This window comes from Lithobates pipiens, unplaced genomic scaffold (assembly GCF_037356315.1).
Source record: "Lithobates pipiens isolate NorthernLeopardFrog02 unplaced genomic scaffold, aLitPip1_a1.2 Scaffold_16, whole genome shotgun sequence".
NCBI classification, from domain to species: domain Eukaryota; kingdom Metazoa; phylum Chordata; class Amphibia; order Anura; family Ranidae; genus Lithobates; species Lithobates pipiens.
The window spans coordinates 645,420,034-645,438,759 of record NW_027507748.1 but is presented as its reverse complement, the minus strand read 5'-3'; the positions used below and the strand labels follow the sequence as shown (position 1 = coordinate 645,438,759).

Sequence of the window (18,726 nt, the reverse complement as noted above, 5' to 3'; positions counted from 1 at the left end):
TTTTGCTTGTATTCTCCAACGTGCTTAACCACTTCAATACAGGGCACTTAAACACCTTCCTGCCCAGACCAATTTTGAGCTTTCAGCGCTGTCGCATTTTGAATGACAATTGCGCGGTCATGCTACACTGTACCCAAATGAAATTTTTATCATTTTTTTCCCACAAATAGAGCTTTCTTTTGGTGGTATTTGATCACCTCTACGGTTTTTATTTTTTGCGCTACAAATAAAAAAATACCGAAAATTTTGAAAAAAAAAATGTTTTTTTTTGTTTCAGTTTCAAAACTTTGTAAATAAGTAAGTTTTCTCCTTCACTGATGGGCACTAATGGGGCTACACTGATGGGCACTGATAAGGTGGCACTGATGGGCACCAATGTGGCACCAATGAAGTGGCAGATAGGCGGCACTGATGGGCGACACGGATGGGCGACACGGATGGGCAACACGGACGGACACTGATAGGTGGCACAAATTGGCACTGATAGCTGGCACGGATGGGTGGCACGGATGGGCGGCACGGATGGGCATGGATAGGCGGCACAGGTGGGCATGGATAGGCGGCACAGGTGGGCACTCATAGGCGGCACAGGTGGGCACTCATAGGCGACACAGGTGGGCACTCATAGGCGGCACAGGTGTGCACTCAGGCGGCACAGGTGGGCACTCAGGCGACACAGGTGGGCACTCATAGGCGGCACAGGTGGGCACTCATAGGCGGCATCGGTGTTATAGTAATGGATGCCAATCAGTGCCAAACAATAATGCATTCCAATCAGTGATGCCCATTGTGGGCACTGATTGGCATCCATTATGGGCACTGATTGGCACCCATTGTGCTGACTTGCATCCCTGGTGGTCTAGGGAGGATTATGGCCTTTATTACCTTTTCCCTGGTGGTCTAGTGGCATCCCTGGTGGTCCAGTGTGGGCATCCTCGGGGGGGCTGTGCTGATAATCGATCAGCACAGACCCCCCCTGTCAGAGGAGCAGCCGATCGGCTCTCCTCTACTCGCGTCTGACAGACACGAGTGAGGGAAAGCCGATCACCGGCTCTTCCCATTTACACTGTGATCAGCCATGATTGGACACGGCTGATCACATGGTAAAGAGTCTCCGTCGGAGACTCTTTACCGAGATCGTAGTTGCCGGGTGTCAGACTGACACCCCGCAACAACGATCGCCGCGATGCGCGCCCCCGGGGGCGCGCAGCGGCTCATAATCCTGATCACGTCATATGACGTCCGGTCAGGATTATGAAACCACTTTGCCACCGTCAATTCCCTATAGGGCGGGCGGCAAGTGGTGTGGTGTGCTTAAACACGTTGGAGAATACAAGCAAAATTTTTGGTTGATGGGAAGATGGACTAATATCTGAACATTAGTATATGCATTTCCCTGTTTGCATTCTGTTAAATCTTTGATTTTATGTTTTTTTTTATTTATCTATATATTTGTTTCACATAGCATTTATTGGATCAGTATAGCGCAGCTTATTTGGAAATAATTAAAAAAAACTTTACCTTAAAATATGATAATTTATAAAATGCAAGTCCTCCATGGATATTAGGCATAACATTTTTTTTATCTGTAGATATCAGAAAAATTCTGAATTTGGAAGTCCATGACTTTTACAGAGGTTAGGGAACATTTTAAAGGAATTAGATAATATAAGATCAGCTGGTTAATCCAGTAGCTGGATTAATTTAGAGGTGGTCTATGCTTTAAACAATTTAGGAAATTTCCAAGCGGGGTAAAAAAGAGGATTTTTATGGAGTAGAATATGTGGAGATTGTAGGCTATCTATCGATTTAAATTTGTCCCAAATTACAAGGGAATGTTTAGTAATCAGATTTGTGAGTTTTTTTCCGATCAGAGGGTTGCAACCATAAGAGATTCGATTTTGATAATGGGTCACAATCTATAGATTCCAGAGCTATCCAGAGTGGGATTTCATTGGTTGCATGGTATTTAGGTATTAGTTTCAAATGAGACGCATGATAATAAGTAGATAAATTAGGAAATCCAAGACCACCATTAAGTTTCGGAAAGGTATAGTATATGTTTAGGTAAACGGGGTTTAGAAGAACCCCAAACAAAAGTTGTTAATTTACGCTAGCTTTTTTTGCTAGCCAGATCCACACATTGTGTTTGAACTTGTGATCACAATATTTTATTTGTACACATCTTCATGATGTTCTCTCTGCCTGGGAAACACAGACAATGCTGATCTGTGAAGAGCACAAAGGTTTGAATATCGATGGCATATGTTAACATATGACAGGCTGAACCTGCGAGGAGTGGAGTAGGAATCTACAGCCAGTGTATATACAGTGTCATATGGCCTATAGTGGCCGCTATTTGAGGTGAGAGGCTGGGGGAAACAAGGGGCGCACTCCGGAGCACATCGAACACTGAGCATCGGTGGACTGACACTGTTTGAAGTGAATTGCACCCATTTTTGCATGATCTATTTGAACTTTTTTTAGGAAGATCATTTATTACTTTGGGACTATAAGAAATTATTCGGTCACATGATTGTATTTTTAGTGTGATACACGGATGCACTTTGGAAATTACTTACCAGCATTTTGCACTTTATCCAGCTGTTTTGCATTCTATTGTGATATATGAGTTGCACTTTAATTTGTGGATTTGCACTTTGTTTTAGCTGATTTTGCACACTACTACGGAAATAAGTTTGCACATTTATGATCGATTGCACTTTATTATTGATGTGAATAATTTTATGTGATAATTGATGGTATTTATATTTATTTATTTTTTATATACACATATTATTTAATGATTATAGGAAGTAAGGTAGCGCCACATATTATTTATGAATTTACCTTTAACTGTGCAGAGATCACTCTTATATGCTGGAAGCTTCCCGGTAAATCTTTGTATTAGTGGCTTTTTTACGAAGGAGCTATTTTGTTGTGCGCACTAGCATCCTTTATTATTCATGATGTCAGTACTTCTTTTAAATAAATCCAGCCATTTTTGATCTACACCATGTGGAGGCATTTTTTTCTTTTTTATGATCCTCATTTATATTTACACGTTGGATTTGATTTTCATGTACACTGCCAGGATTTTCAGTGACCTGTACTGGTTTCCATCCTAAGATTGGGTGACTCGCTGCTGATGGCACGTGGGTCCACAGTCTCCGGTAAGAGTACCTACCCCTTCCCTCTGGGGCGGAGGACGCATTATCCCGGGTGATCTGGGATCGATCATACAATCTTCACCACTCTTTCCTGGCGTAGACTTCTTCAGTCTCCCATTTTATATCATTCTGGTTTACTGGGTTGACAGTTTAAGCAGATTATGGTGGACTTTGTTTTTCAATTAACAAATCTGCGGTTATTCACTTAATTGTGACTACTAATTAACAGCACTCATGCACTTTTTTGTGTTTTCTGTGTGATGATATTTTGCAATAATTTAAAGCGGAGTTCCAACCTAAAGTGGAACTTCCGCTCATCGGAACCCTTCCCCCTCGGGTGCCACAATTGTCACCTTTCAGGGGGGAGGGGGGTACAGATACCTGTATAATATAGGTATCTGCACCCACTTCCGGGCATAGATAGCCGCAGAATCTGCGGGTATTTAAGCCACTTCCTGCGAGGCCCCTGCTGTCTGCTGGGAAACACACAGATCCCAGAGACAGCAGGGACCGTCCAAGGCTTCACTTCCTGAAGCCCACATCGAAGATGGAGGCAGCAGCACCCGAGAGCCGATCGACAGATCGGCTTCGGGTGCCGACATCGTGGGCGTGCTGGAGGGGTAAGTGTCCATATTTTAACAGCTAGCAGCTGCAGTATTTGTAGCTGCTGATTAAAAAGAAAAAAAAACAGCGGAACTCCAGCTTTAATTATTTGTCTTAGCATTCATGCACTTTTAATATTGGTGCACATGACATTTATTGTGTTGATATTTACATATTTCCCAATCCTTGCATCAGTTTGTATGCCCCTTACACATAGTTTCATCAGTATAAATATACTGATGTTCATATAATTTAACATATGGTACACTTACTGATGTTAATTAGCACTGCACTTTTTACTTTATATACCCATTCAATTTTGGCACATCTTAGTGTCAGCTGCTGCACGTTCATAATATTTAATGCTAAGAGCAGTCATTTTATAACCCCCTGCGCTGCTTAAGATTCATTTGCTTTTCCTCCAATGTCATTGTGTGGCCCTGTGTCCTCTTTACACCCCCTGAGATTGAATAGCTTTTTTCCTATGCTGGGGTCACATTGAAGTATTTGTAAATCGCTATCATGTCCCCTCTCAAGTGTCTTTTCTCCAGTGAGAATAAATTTAGTGCTTGTAGTCGCTCCTTGTATTTGAGGTCCTCCATCCCCCTTATTAATTTAGCTGCACTTCTTTGGACTCTCTCCAGCTCCAGCACATCCCTTCTGAGGCCTGGTGACCAGAACTGGACAAATACACCAGATGTGGCCCAACCAGAGTTTTATAAAGTGTCAGCATTTTTATACATGCTAATATTCTGCCCACGTTGGTAGCTGCAGCTTGACATTGCATGCTATTGCCCAGTCTATCTTTCACTAGGACCCCCAGATCTTTCTCCATTCTTGATTCCCCCAGTGGCCCTCCCCCTATTTCTGTGACAGCCATAATCTTTCTGTGCTGTAGGGGTTAATATGAGCTGAGGGACCTGTCATAGGCATTTGTCAAGAGTACCCACCGTGCCTGTATTTTTTGCCCAACCCCCATTCATAGAAGCTATAGAAGCTGCACTATAGCTGCTATCAATGAAGGATGCTAGAGGATGGGCCATTAAAAGAGAGGTAAACCCCCCCCCCCCATTCATAGATCACTTTTTTAATCATTTTATTTTCATTTGTCTGTGATAGTAGGGGTACTACTGTATGTAGCCCTCATACATTCACATGGGTGGGGGTGTGTATCTAGGTCTCCCCCTATTATTTAAGGTTAAGTTCAACTTTTTGAAAACATAATAATAAATGCACATATTTTTGTAGGAACAAATGTGCATTTATTGTTTTTTTCACAGAGCCTGCAGAGCTTTGCACCTATGATCAGTGGATTATGGGTGCAAGTCAGGCTCCCGTAGACTCTTCCTACAGCTTGTCAGTTTTAGAGCTATAGGAAGTGTGCATGGACAATGAGTGCACTGATCAGCACGCTCGCAGACCATTAAGAACTACAAGCTGTCTGCCGCGGTGGCAGGCGGAACTTATAGTTTATTCATTCACAAATCCCTGCGAATGACTGACACGGCCTTGCGGATAGTGCCCCACACAGCCATTTAAAATATGACAAGCAGTTGCAGGGTAGAGAAACTCCTGACCACTGCCACAGGGAAAGAGGGCTAAGAGGTAGAGGGGGATCTGCTTCAACATGTTACATGCTATACCCTAAATACGGGTGTAACATATAACATGTTCAGATGCTGAACCTATCTTTTAAAGAGGGCTTTCAGGTTCTTAAAAGCCCCTCGCTCACAGACTCCACAGAGCTAAATTTGTGAAGAAGGAGACCTTTTTCTATTTAGCATGAAGGCAGGGTACCCCCACATTGAAGACATATGGTCTGGTATGGTTCAGAAGGGGTAGAGTGCATGCTCCCCCCCCCCCCCTTTTCCTGGCTTACTAGGCTGTATGCTCAGATAAGGGCCTGGCATGGAGTTTTTGTGGGGGGTTGCCATGTTTTTTTTGTGTGGGGTCTATACATGACACTTATTTGGGCACACAGCCTGTAATTTGGGTTTGAGTTAAAGCCAGGCCCTCATCCAATTGGTTATGACTGTGACACCCAAATAATTTTTAGGGGGAATCCCACTAATTGTTGTTTTTGTGTGGAGGACAGGTATCAAATATTATATTACATTATTATTATAGCCTCATCTAGGATAAGAGTCTGGTATACATGCAAGGAATCCCTAGGCATTACAAACAGAAGGAATTGGGCAGGAGCTGGTATTTACTAGGGAGCTAAACATAATTTTTTTTATTTGCAAAATAAATATTTAGCTGTAGTGGGTTGCATACAGCATACAGATGCACCACTTCACAGGCAGGGTCAGGTTCTCATGGCCAAGAAAAGCTGCAACTATGAGTCAACTATCTCTTTTATAGCTGTTGTTGGATTGGCCATGGCTGGAGGGGGCATGTCAAACCTCATAACTAGGAATAGAAGCATGGGATAAAGTACTACATGTATTTTGTCCATAGAGGACAGAACTGTAAAATAAAAATGTTAATGATAGATCTTCTTTAAAACTTATTTATGGTCAAAATGTTAAATCACATATTATTTGCCTGTTTTGCTTTGTCTCTTTTATGTTACTTTGCAGTAAAGCCAAGGAAGCAGAAAGCCTACAGTACAGGTGTGCTTATAAGTTTTCATACCCTGGCAGAATTTATGATTTCTTGGCCATTTTTCAGAGAATATGAATGATAACACAAAAATGTTTCTTTCACTCATGGTTAGTGTTTGGCTGAAACCATTTATTATCAATCAACTGTGTTTACTCTTTTTAAATCATAATGGTAACAGAAACTACCCAAATGACCCTGATAAAAAGTTTACATACCCCAGTTCTTAATACCGTGTATTGCCCCCTTTAACATCAATGACAGCTTGAAGTCTTTTGTGGTATTTGTGGATGAGGCTCTTTATCTTCCCAGATGGTAAAGCTGCCCATTCCTCTTGGCAAAAAGCCTCCAGTTCCTGTACACTCCTGGGCTGTCTTGCATGAACTGCACATTTAAAATCTCCCCAGAGTGGCTCAATGATATTGAGGTCAGGAGATTTAGATGGCCACTCAAAAAAAAAACATTTTAGAGCAGCACACACTCACACAAACACACACACACATACGAAAATGCATGCCGGAGTGAGAGCAATAATTCTAACATCATAAATCCTGCATAACAATAAACTGATGACCTGCTAATAATCCAGCCAGATTGCTGCCCCAGTGACCCAGGAAACCATAGAGCAGTGTTGCCAACTGCCCATAAATTAAAACTCATTTTCGGGGTGCCCGTAAATGTCCGTTACGGGCAACGTGCCAATAAAAAAGATGGCCGCAAGCCAACCATTCAACTGCGCATGCGCCATTCCGAAGCCGGGCGGGCTCAGGAAAGTTTGCACATGCTCGGCTGGGTGGTGCAGTAACGCAATGACACCGTCCAGCGTCATTTTTAAATGGTAAGTAGCAGCTGCAGGCCGCATTCGTTCTCGGTGCAGGGGTGCCTCCAATGAGACTGTAGGGCTTCAGGATGGGGCAGGCCTGGCCTGGGTGGCTTACACACAGCATGAATTGTGAGCGCTGCCTCCTGGTAATGACATTTTGTTTATTTATCACAGGGCATGCCTGCTGCAGAGGGTGGTGTTGATAAGTAGTACAGGATGGATAGCACTTGTACCTTCCTATGGGGAGCCATAACATTATGACCAGTGCCAGTCATCACAAACATAGCCACAGCCAAGTAAGAGGAGAGGACAGGCAAGTCAGTCCTCCTGTCTCATGCCTGCAGCCTCTGTTCACCTCCTGTAGTATGCACGCAGCCTCTGTCCACCTCCTGTAGTATGCCCGCAGCCTCTGTCCACCTCCTGTAGTATGCCTGCAGCCTCTGTCCACCTCCTGTAGTATGCCCGCAGCCTCTGTCCACCTCCTGTAGTATGCCCGCAGCCTCTGTCCACTTCCTGTAGTATGCCCGCAGCCTCTGTCCACCTCCTGTAGTATGCCCGCAGCCTCTGTCCACCTCCTGTTGTATGCCCGCAGCCTCTGTCCACCTCCTGTGGTATGCCTGCAGCCTCTGTCCACCTCCTGTAGTATGCCCACAGCCTCTGTCCACTTCCTGTAGTATGCCCACAGCCTCTGTCCTCCTCCTGAAGTATGTCCACAGCCTCTGACCATCTCTTGTCTTATATCATGTCTGCAGTCTCTGAAGGGGTCCTAGAAAGGAGTCAAGAGTGGAAGCGCTGCCGGGATGGGGTTTACGAGAACAGACAGATGTGTGTGGACTGTGGAGAGGAGTCTATAGAATAAAACCAGAGCTGCCAAGCTGGAGCCATCTGACTGAGCCCTGCATGATGCACTGAGAGTAGGCCAGTGACAGCTCCGCCAGGCCAGTCTGAGGGGGGTAACTGATGTAAGGGGGGAGTGAATACAATAATGTAAGGGGGCACCAATATAAAGGTTCTCCTCTACATTAGTAATCCCCCCCCTTACCTTAGTGTATTCATTCTGCGGAAGGTGGTCTCTGGTCACCCTCCTGCAGACTCTGATGTAAGGGAGAACTCTGCACTGGCTGGGTTATAGTTTCCTGATCTTCATGTAAATTGAGAAATATGTTTTTTGACTTTTGTTTCACTTAAACACATTGCTAATAGCACTAGCTATGTGTTTATAGCTCAAATATTGATATTTGCACTGTTTAGCACTAAAAACAGTAATTTTAGTAATTTTTTTGCAGTGAATTTCATGTTTTTTTCCCAGTAAAAAATTGGTGCTGTTTGTAAATGTTGGCGTTCTGACAGTAATTTTCACTTCGGGGTGTTGACAACACTGCCATAGAGGAACAATGTTCCTCTTAACTTCCTCTCCCTCTGCAATGCTGCTGCTGTTGAGCACCAACTGCAGTGGAGAAAGGCAATAAAGTGAGTTTAGCCTCAAATAAACATTAGATCACAGAATAAATAAAAATCCGAATCAATACATTTTTGAAAACAGGAGGTTATAGGGATGCTGGGACAGTTGCTGATGCTGTACCCAGTATATCCAAACCTACAAGATTTGTTTGGAGTTTGTGAACTATCTCGGTACTTGGTAGTAAATATCAATCAAACATAGTAAGAAAAATATACAAAAGTTTAATAACAACCAAAAAATATACAGACATGTAAAAAATCAGGAGAGTAAAAACATATCCACCGCAGCCAAACAAATTCTATCAGGTTTCCCCGTAGGGTTTACGTTGAGAAGTGGTATAACAAAATTCCTCTACCGGTTTAGCGGTCAAAACCGCTTCTTCAGGAGGGAGATCTACAAGGTAAATAATAAAATATTATACAATAAAATGGAGACAAAAAACACAGCAAAATATGAACCATATTAACGATATGAAATTACACTCAAATATAAGTATGGAGACCAGCACAACCAGAAGCAGTAGATCACAGGACCCACAAAATTCCCCCAGCGGCGAATGCTGGGGATTGTAACGGACCGACTCAGGTTAATAGGTGATAATAGGTTAGAAATCTTCTTGCCTTGCCACCGCTTGTAAAAGAGCTAAAAGAAGGCGCGAACCGAAGAGGGGAACAAGACCCCCGAAGAGAGGGACAAGACCCCCCAAGTTGGAAGAAAACCCCCGGACGGCGGTGAAGAAGAAAGCCGGGCTCCTCTGCTAGTAAAATAGCTAACAGAAGATAGAGGAGGAGTCTGGCGAGAAGACCCCCCAAGACGGAAGAAGACCCCCGGAGCAGTGCAATAAACAATTTTTAACCCTTGTGTGTTGTGTTTTATTGACATTTTTTTCACAGGAGAATGGGTAGGGGTACATTGTACCCCATACTCATTCACATAGGGTGGGGGGCCGTTATCTGGGGGCCCCCTTATTAAAGGGGGCTCACGGATTCCGATAAGCCCCCCACCCGCAGACCCCGACAACCAACGGTCAGGGTTGTCGGGAAGAGGCCCTTGTCCTCATCAACATGGGGACAAGGTGCTTTGGGGTGGGGGGGCTGCGCGGCCCCCTTCCCCAAAGCACCCCCCATGTTGAGGGCACGCGGCCTGGTACGGCTCAGGAGGGGGGGGGGGCGCTCGCTCGTCCCCACCCCCTTTCCTGACCGGCTGGGTAGCGTGCTCGGATAAGGGTCTGATATGGACATAGGGGGGGACCCCCACACCATTTTTTCAGTGTAGGGCTTCCCCTTTAAGTCCATACCAGGTGACGGGGCCAGCGACGCTTCCTTCGCTAGTCCCGGCTACCTGGAGCCGCACTCAAAATGAAAGGACTTTCCTCCGTGTGTGTGGGCAAGTCCGTTCATTTCAAAAGTGCGTTGAAAAGTCCCATGTGTGGGCAGGTCCGCTCATTCGGACAGTCAGGCGGACTTTATGCCACCGGATAGTCTGATCGTGTGTACGCGGCATAACACTGTGCCAGAAAATATGGGTTTACCAATGTTTGGAAGTTGTGTTCTTTTATTACCATAGTGGCATTGTAATAATGATTATGTAACATCTCTATAAAGATCACTAAATTCCAGCGCATTTAAGGTGTAATTACTCTTTTTCCTCGTAAAAATAATAGTGCTGTATTAGTATTTAAAAATCCCAGTGGTCTGGGAAGAACATGGAAAAGTTAATAATTACATTTATGAAGAATGGAATAAAAAGCTTAAGGCATGCACAGGATTTTGCCTTATTGCTTTTCATCAAAACCAAGTGAATTAATAAAGCATGATAATAATTCCTAAGACACATATTGTACTGTACATAATAAGATAGACACATTTACTTGTCATTTGCAATCAGATCACCATAACTAGACACCTAATAACACTATCATTCACCCTTTATCAATCTTTAGCTATGCCAGTCTATTTATGTGATTATCTATCTTTCTTAATCGTACCGTACAGGAATCAGGATCATAGTCTTGGATTATATGCCGCAAAGCAATCTATTGATGCTTGCTAGATTCAGCAGTCTGCAATGCCTAGTACTTCCCCTTCTCTGTCAAAAGCAGTGAAGGTTGTGGATATCACTCTGTGGGACATTTTGCACCGCACAGAGCAGATCAAAGGTGAAGGGACAAGGGGTCAGATGGCCTTGCTGGCTTCCAGGTTAGAGGGGGTGGGGGATTATAGTCTCTCACCAAAAGGTCCTAGTACCCTCTTCTCTGACAAATGCCCGCAGTCTTATGCCGCATACACACGGTCGGAATTCCGGCCAGAAAAAGACTGATGAGAGCTTTTCAACGGAAAATGCGACCGTGTGTATGCTCCCTTTGGAATTTAGCTGTCCGAATTTCCGCCAGCCAAAAATTGATAGCGTGTTCTCAATTTTCCCGATGGAAAAACTTTCTATCGGTAATTCCAATTGTGTGTATGCAATTCCGATGCACAAAAACTCACGCATGCTCAGATTCAGCTACGAGATGGAAGCTATTGGCTACTGGGTATTGAACTTCCTTTTTCTAGTCCCGTAGTACGTGGTGGACGTCACCGCGTTCTTGGTGGTTGGAATTTGGTGTGACCGTGTGTAGGCAAGACAGCTTGAGCGGAATTTCTGCCGGAATTTCGTCAGAAAAACCATCAGAGCGTCTTCCGACGAGAATTCCGATCGTGTGTACGCGGCATAATTCCTTGCCTGTCTCTGTGAACAAAGCTGGCCCTTCAGTCACATATTCTTTCTCCTACCGATCTAGAGAGGGATTTTTCTGCCACCATGTTGGATTTCATTAGCGGGGTCTAAGTTCTCTTGGAGGTCACAAAGGAGCTCCTTTGGTCTCTGCTCCTGAGTCACTCAATGACTTTGCTCTTGTGGCTAATGCTCTGCCTGAGTTAGCAGTTAGGTAAATAAGATGTTCCCTCCACTTCTAAAGGAAGATGAAACAACTTTGACCAAGATCTCATCAAAGCTTATGTCAGGGCCTGAACTTGAACCTGGGACCTCAGTTGTGTCTGGCAATGACACTTCTCACTGAGCTACCTGAGATGCTGGACAGTCCCCACTCTGATCCACTGCACAACCCTGCCTTGTGCCTTGACTTCTGCTGAAACTTGAACTCTTTGCTCCTCCCATGAACTTCCTGATATAAGCCATGTCTCTGCACTTCCTCTTTGCCAGATTATTGTGCTTTCTCAGCCAGTATCTAGCTCTTGTCTTCCCTGCTGCCATCCATATTTTTCTACCAGTCGTTATCAACCCTTCTCATGTTCCTCGACTAACCTTCTGCTTGATCCCAACCTGCAACTACTCGTTATTGACCTTTTGGCGTTACTAACCACGCTTCTGTTTGATCCTTACTTGCTCACCTCCTGCTGGGACGATCCTGAGGACCTTGACCTGGTACTAACACACAGATAAACCCATCTCCACATTCAGGAACTCTGGTGAACACCGGTTAGTACTTAGACTCCACACCTCAGTTGAGCTTGTGTCATCTGCCAGGGTGACTGCCTGTGTACCTATCCTGCTGGTCTGTGGTAGTCCCGCGCTGCTATAGCAACTGGTCTTCAAGCCTGACACTTGAGCGTGACAGCTTAAGGATACCACTGCTACCATTACTGACACAGTACAATTATATTTAGTGTTAGAACAGCTTGAGTGTACTAACTCTATATTCTCCAGCATGGGCTCCCTGAAATTGCCCAAAACCTGATAAGACCTTTCCATTCTACTTGGTCTTAGAGCCTGTGATGCACAGTGACTGACCTCACCCTGAAAACATTTTGCCCCTCCTAAGTATTGTTGCTCAGTAACATCCTTGAGGAGTGTTTAATATAGAAATGGAAGGTTCCTGTGCCTGACCCAGTCATTTCTTCCCTAACGAGACTCTAATTGTCCCTTGGCAGTGGCATACCATCAAGGGGGCACCAGAAGTCTCACAACTCAAAGAGTGCTTGATTCTCACTTGGATGGAACTGCTTGTTCTGGCGCTGTCCTTATGCCAGGCATAGAGAATTTTCAGGTAGATTTTCTCAGCCATCAGCATCTAGATTCGGGAGAATGATCTCTTCCCCTGGAGGTGTTACCAGCCCTTTGCTACAAGTGGAGGATGCTGCAAACTCACTTGTAAACAAAGACTGTATGATACAGTGTTTCAACCATTCCCTCTCACAGTAATGGGCTGTGGGAGGAAGCAGAGTGCTTACTACAGTGATTGGGATGATAGTAAGCACTCACAATTAAAAAACAAACAAAAAAAACAAACCCCACCCCCTGTCTGGTGTTCAGAGACACTGCCTGGACACACTGGTGACACTGTATGCTTTTTTTTAATTTTATTTAAAATGTTATCACCAGACCAAGTGCAGTGGCACTATAGTGACATTGTATTGCTGTGGCAGTGATCATGAACAATGGCTGGCTGCTTGGATATCACTGTATGACAGTGCAGCCAGGCCATTCTCTCTGATCACTGCTACAGTACAATATCACCAGACCAATGCAGACAGGCACAAGGTCCTCAAACCCCTCCACACCGGTCACCAGAAGGCCTCTTTTTATAGGTGCAGTGCCCTTTTTAGAGCAATGCATGTTTGGATCACTCTTCAGAGAGCATTTGACAGGTGGTGAGGAGGGATTGTATGTGGCTATTGCTAGCTACTACAAGTCCAAGTGTCACCAGAACAGTGTCATCAAGAAACAGTGTCTCTGCCATCACACCAGTGTTTCTAGTGTCCTGGTGTTCCAGGGCCTCGATAAATGCGAAGGGTAGTCAGAAAAAGATGCATAATTTATGCCGCTGGAAAGTCTAAAGGTGCGCCTTGAATTATGAGCCCTTCTATGTGGCTAGGCTGTGAAAAAAGTCTCACGCTTGTGGTATCACCATACTTTGGAGGCATATAGAATTGGTTTTGGGATGTATGCCAATGTTGTGTGTGAGAAATGTCTTATTAATTGACAAGTTTGTGCACAAAATTTCAATTAAATCATTTTGCATTTTCCAAAAACTTGTGGTAAGAAATGAAAAAGGGTCAGGTATTTATACTGTCCTGAATACATATTGGCTCAAATTTATGAAGAAATATTATTTATTTGCAAAGTTTTTATAACAGAAACTAAGAAATAGGAAAGGATGTAAAATTAACTTGGGCACAGTGTTACATGACAGAGTAATTGTCATTCAAAGTGAGACAGAAAAATTGCCTGGACTGCAGGAGGGTGAAACATGCCAGTCTTCAAACGGTTAATATACATGGCGATCTTCCATTGCATAGATGAGAGAGTTTACACAACCTAGTGTACTTTAGTCTTTGCTTTTAGGAAAGGCTACGTGCCTGTTCATCTGAAGGTCCAGAGGAATATTTGGAGAGTCAGCAATACTAATTATAACCTGGAGCCCTACATTAGATATGTGAAGGGTGGGCAGGAAATTCTGGCACAGCTGTAGTGAAAGGTTAGAACCTCAGTCAATGCCAAGAATCATGAGTATCAACATAAGAAATATCCACCATGAACTTCAGCAGTTATCTTTACTTTCAGGTTTCTTTTTCTCATAAATACATTCAATTAGAATTTTCTTCTATAACAGGAGATTAATCTTTATTAAATGCAATCAGTGTTTTTTTTTCCCCCACTAGAAGTACTAAGCAACATCTTACCATCTTTCTTTCCATTTCACCTAAATCTACTAAGTTTTGCTTGAACAGCAGGATAGGCAGGGCAGTCCCAATGTCCTTGGCCAAAACATCAACTCTCCTGGGGGGATTCCAAGGCAATCCCAACTCTGCTGAAAAATATAATGCTTCCAGTGCATTCAGGATCTCTCCTGGGTCTCCATCCTAGTTGAAGTTGCTTGGAGTAGTTCCAGTGAAGAGGAACGTCTGAGAGGACTAATAACAAGGCAGTAGGAAAATTAGTAAAAGCATTGACAGGTTGTCAACATGAAAAAATTAATTGATGTAATGCTTTACCTATTTATTACTCCATGAATCAATCCTATGTAAGATAATGGCAACATTGACAATTAAAACCCACATGAACAAAGTGAATTTCCAAGGAATATTGAAACATACAAATTAATGCAGCTCTGTACTAGTTTTCCATCCTTAAAGGAGAACTACAGTCAAAGCTGGTTTGGCTGTACTCCTCCTATGGATCACAAGAGTGCAGTTCATTTTGCACTTCTTTGACCCATTTTCAGCAGACAGCAGGCTGAAATCCACTCTCTGCCTACGTCACTGAAGTCAGTCTCGACTCCAGGTCATCACGACCATGGGATCGTGGGCCAGCAGATCCCTGAAGCAACACCCAGCTCAGCCTCTCAGCGAGCCGCTGAGAGGCTGAGGTGACCGCCCCTGCCCCATCCATGGCCCAGGACTCCAGTGAGCAAGGAGGGGACAGAGCAGAGAGCTCTCACTGAACAGTCACCAGCTCTGTGCTCATGGAGCTGTGAGAACTGAGCAATCGACAGTGTTTGATCGCTCGGTTCTCAGTGTAGAGGCACCAGGGGACAGATGCAGCATCGGACCGATGCTGCACCCACCTAGGTGAGTATGAATCTTAAAAAAATTTAAAAATTTTTAAAAACATACTTCTCTTTTAAAAGTGAAATTCAGGAATACAAAAAAAAATAAAGAATCCTACTCATCTAGATGGCTGCAGCTTCGATCCCAGCTGCAGCTGTCCCCCGCTGGCTCTGCACTGAGAACTGAGTGATCAAAAACCATTCATCGCTCAGTTCTCGGTATTTAGTCTGCAGGGAGCCGATGACTGTAAGTCCTAAAACTTAATTGTTAGTGTTAACATACACTTTATGGGGTGTATTTATTTAGAAAAAAAATGCTTTATATGAAATTCCTATGATACTTAGCTCCATCTAGTTGCCAAATTCAATATTTTCGGTTTTAAATCAATGAAATATGTTTGACCAGCATGGAAATAGCTTAATAAAATATACTTATTGTCCTATTCTCACAGAGCAAATGTACATGCAATTTCACTGGGCAAATTGATCTGTAATTTTTAAAATACATACAACCCTAATGCCGTGTACACGCGATTGGTTTTCCCGTCTGAATAAACTCTGAAGGTTTTTCCAACGGAGATCCGCTGAAAGTCCGATTGCTAAGAACACGGTGATGTACAGCATGTACCACGGGACTAGAAAAAGGAAGTTCAATAGCTATATAGGTTTAGGAGATATTTTTTGTTACCTACAGGTAAGCCTTATTATAGGCTTACCTGTAGGTAAAAGTAAAAAAAAAAAAAAACACTATACAACCACTTTAAGCACTTAGCAGTCTTCAGCAACATCACCTCTAATACAACATGTATTATTAGGTCAGGATTTCACAATCTGTGATGAGAAAATGATAAAAAAATTACTGCAGAAAAAAAAATAAGCCAGGGTGATGGAGCACGTGGATGCAATCGTACGAATGAAGGGAGGACCTCAGTTCCCAGAGCAACTGTCCAGGAGGGAGCTCTCTTCATCTGAGTATACGACATGTTCCAGTCTGCCCATGTTTTCATATATCGTTCTATCTTATTTTGGGCAGTAAGTACCAAATCTTCCAGGGTGCTGACACTCCAGACCTTATTGAGGTCTTTCCAACACAGAGTGACAAAAGCTTTGGCCGCATTATTTAGGTGACAAAGCATTGTTTTTTATGTACGCCCAGATTGGTATTTGTGATCAGTGTAGCAGGAAGAAGGCAGGATCCTTCGGGATAGTGAAGTCCATAAATTGTTGGGAGATTCTCTCTACCTCCGACCAGAATTGTTGGAGCTTTGAGCAGAACCAGAAGACATGGAGAAAGGTTCCTGTCTCGTCTCCACATCTCCAGCAACGCTCTGACGCCTCTGGGAAGCATTGCGTCAATATTTTATAGTTGGATTCCTGTGTGCGCGTACAGATGGAAGATTTCAGGGGGAGGCGAATAATGTTTTTACGCTGGGCGGGTGTGAAGGTCCTATTAAGATCTCTTTCCTATTTACTGAGACTTGGCAGGATGAAATCATCATCTGGAGGGGAAATGGGCAAGGCATACTTAGAGAGAGTGTGGGGGAGGGGCTCTTTGTCTCCGCAGTAAGATTCAAACAGAGTCCGTTGACGACAATAATGGGTTTTGGGGGTCTAGGTTTCTAAAGAAGTACTGAAGCTGAAGTGCTTGCCAGAAAGGTAGTCCATACTGACCAGCTTGTTGCAATATGAACAGTGTGGGCCAGGCGTTGGCTATTAAAAAATTCGAGATTTGAAAGCAGCACCTCTCCCGAAGATTCCAAAACAGGCCACCCTCTACCCCCAGGGTTTCCGAATATGGGAAACAGTGGGGAATGGGCGGATGAAAGTTCTGGTTTTGAGCATGCCATATGTCCTACTCTGAGAGGTCCTATAGTTGGATGTGACTTGAGGGAAGCAGGCAAGGAAGTATAGCACCATGGTGCCTTATTCAGAGGAATAGTGCTAAACTGCTGTTCTAGTTGTGTCCATAGCTTATTTATTTATTTATTTATCTATTTATTGTTTTGTGTTTGGCAATGAAGGGGAACCTACCCTTGAGGACTTTAGAGACTATAGAGAAGCTATGCTCGGTCTTGCAGAGGTCTCAGAGCTTAAACCTGATCTGGACTATTTGCTAAGGAAGGAACAGCATCTTGAAAGTGCATTCAAGAAACTGCTAGAACATGCTCAGCAGCATGCCAGAGAATCACCATTGGAAACTCTGGAGATTGTCGTCTCCAAAGCTGAAGTGCTGACAACAGGGCAGAGCTCTGCTAACCTCTGCCCAGCACCAACAGTGGCTTTGGTCTTCTTGAGAGAAGAGGTAGTTGGCCTTTCTCCCTCAACACTGACAGGGAAATGGGATTTTCTGCCAGCAGCATCTGTGGAGTTACAACAAACTTCTCTAGCTGAAGTGCTGGCAACCAGAGGGTCCAAGACCTCTGCCTTACCTCCAGGGTGGGAGGGGGATGGTCACTCCCCAACAAGGATTCTTGAACCTGGGAGACAGTGACAGAGAAATGTCATCCCAGCAGTCAAATGAATGAACAGCTGAGGAAGCAGCCAGCTCACCTCCCCAATGGCAGCTACACAGCTTGGGAAAGACAGTGGTCATCCTTCCACCCCAGCAGCAAATCAACAGTCTGGGAGTGGAGGAAGCTGGACACCCACCCCAATAGTTGGCCAGAGCAGGTGATGTGGATTCCACAGCAGAAGTGCTGGCAACAGGGAAGAGTGCTACCAACCTCTGCCCAACACCGGCAACAACTACAGAGTTCCAGGGAGCCAGGGAAGTTGGCCCCTCTCCCCAGCGACAAGTAAATGTAGTGAAGTTTCTACTCCTACCTGAATCACTGGCAACAGGGCAGAGTGCCACTGGCCTCTGCCTAGCACATACAGTTTCTTCCCAGCTTCAGGGACCTGGGGCAGTTGACCCCTCTGCCCAGCAACAGGCCAAGCCATGGACAGAGAGTCCGTGACCTCTGCCCCGCACCTACTGATGACAAAAATTCCTTGCAGCCAAGAATGGGGATCATGCAGACTGACTATGTGAGTTCACTCTGCCCAACTAATGCATGTCCAGACCAGGTGGAGGTCTGGGACCTTGTTAGTCGACTTTTGATGGGGGAGAAATGTGATGGACTCACCCGGGACAGAGGCTTTTGGAGGAGACTGAATTCTGGCCTCTGGCTTACTGATTATTGGTCCTGGGTTTTGGGAGAACGGTGCTCTTTTTGAGCTGTATGCCTGGGGACCCTTGAAGTGGTATTACTTTAGATTCAGGTCCATTTCCCCCCAAGATACACAGACTCTGGGAACCCTGTATATGCCATATTAGAAATAATGACTGATTCATACTGTTGGGACACATATTGTTAGAAGAGGCTGATGTCACCAACTCCAGGCACCTGTCTGTCTGTTGTCTGCTATAATGTAAATAAGTCTAATATGGCTTCTAAGAATCTTTCACCCATTGTTGTTTGTGCTAATTAACCCTGCAATTGTATGAAGGAGTTCTATGTTGATATTTATGATA

At 44.2% G+C, this 18,726-nt stretch overlaps 1 long non-coding RNA gene across 1 annotated transcript in view; it reads right to left on the bottom strand.

Annotated features, from left to right (window-relative positions):
• Window positions 1–8,893: 8,893 nt before the first annotated feature.
• The window catches only part of LOC143984047 (uncharacterized), a 26,062-nt gene continuing 16,229 nt past the window's right edge, over window positions 8,894–18,726 (bottom strand). Inside the window, exons 3-4 of the long non-coding RNA XR_013274703.1 lie at window positions 14,347–14,577; window positions 8,894–9,055 (exon numbers count right to left, since the gene is read on the bottom strand). This is a non-coding gene — a long non-coding RNA (uncharacterized LOC143984047). The remainder of the gene's footprint in view (window positions 9,056–14,346; window positions 14,578–18,726) is intronic.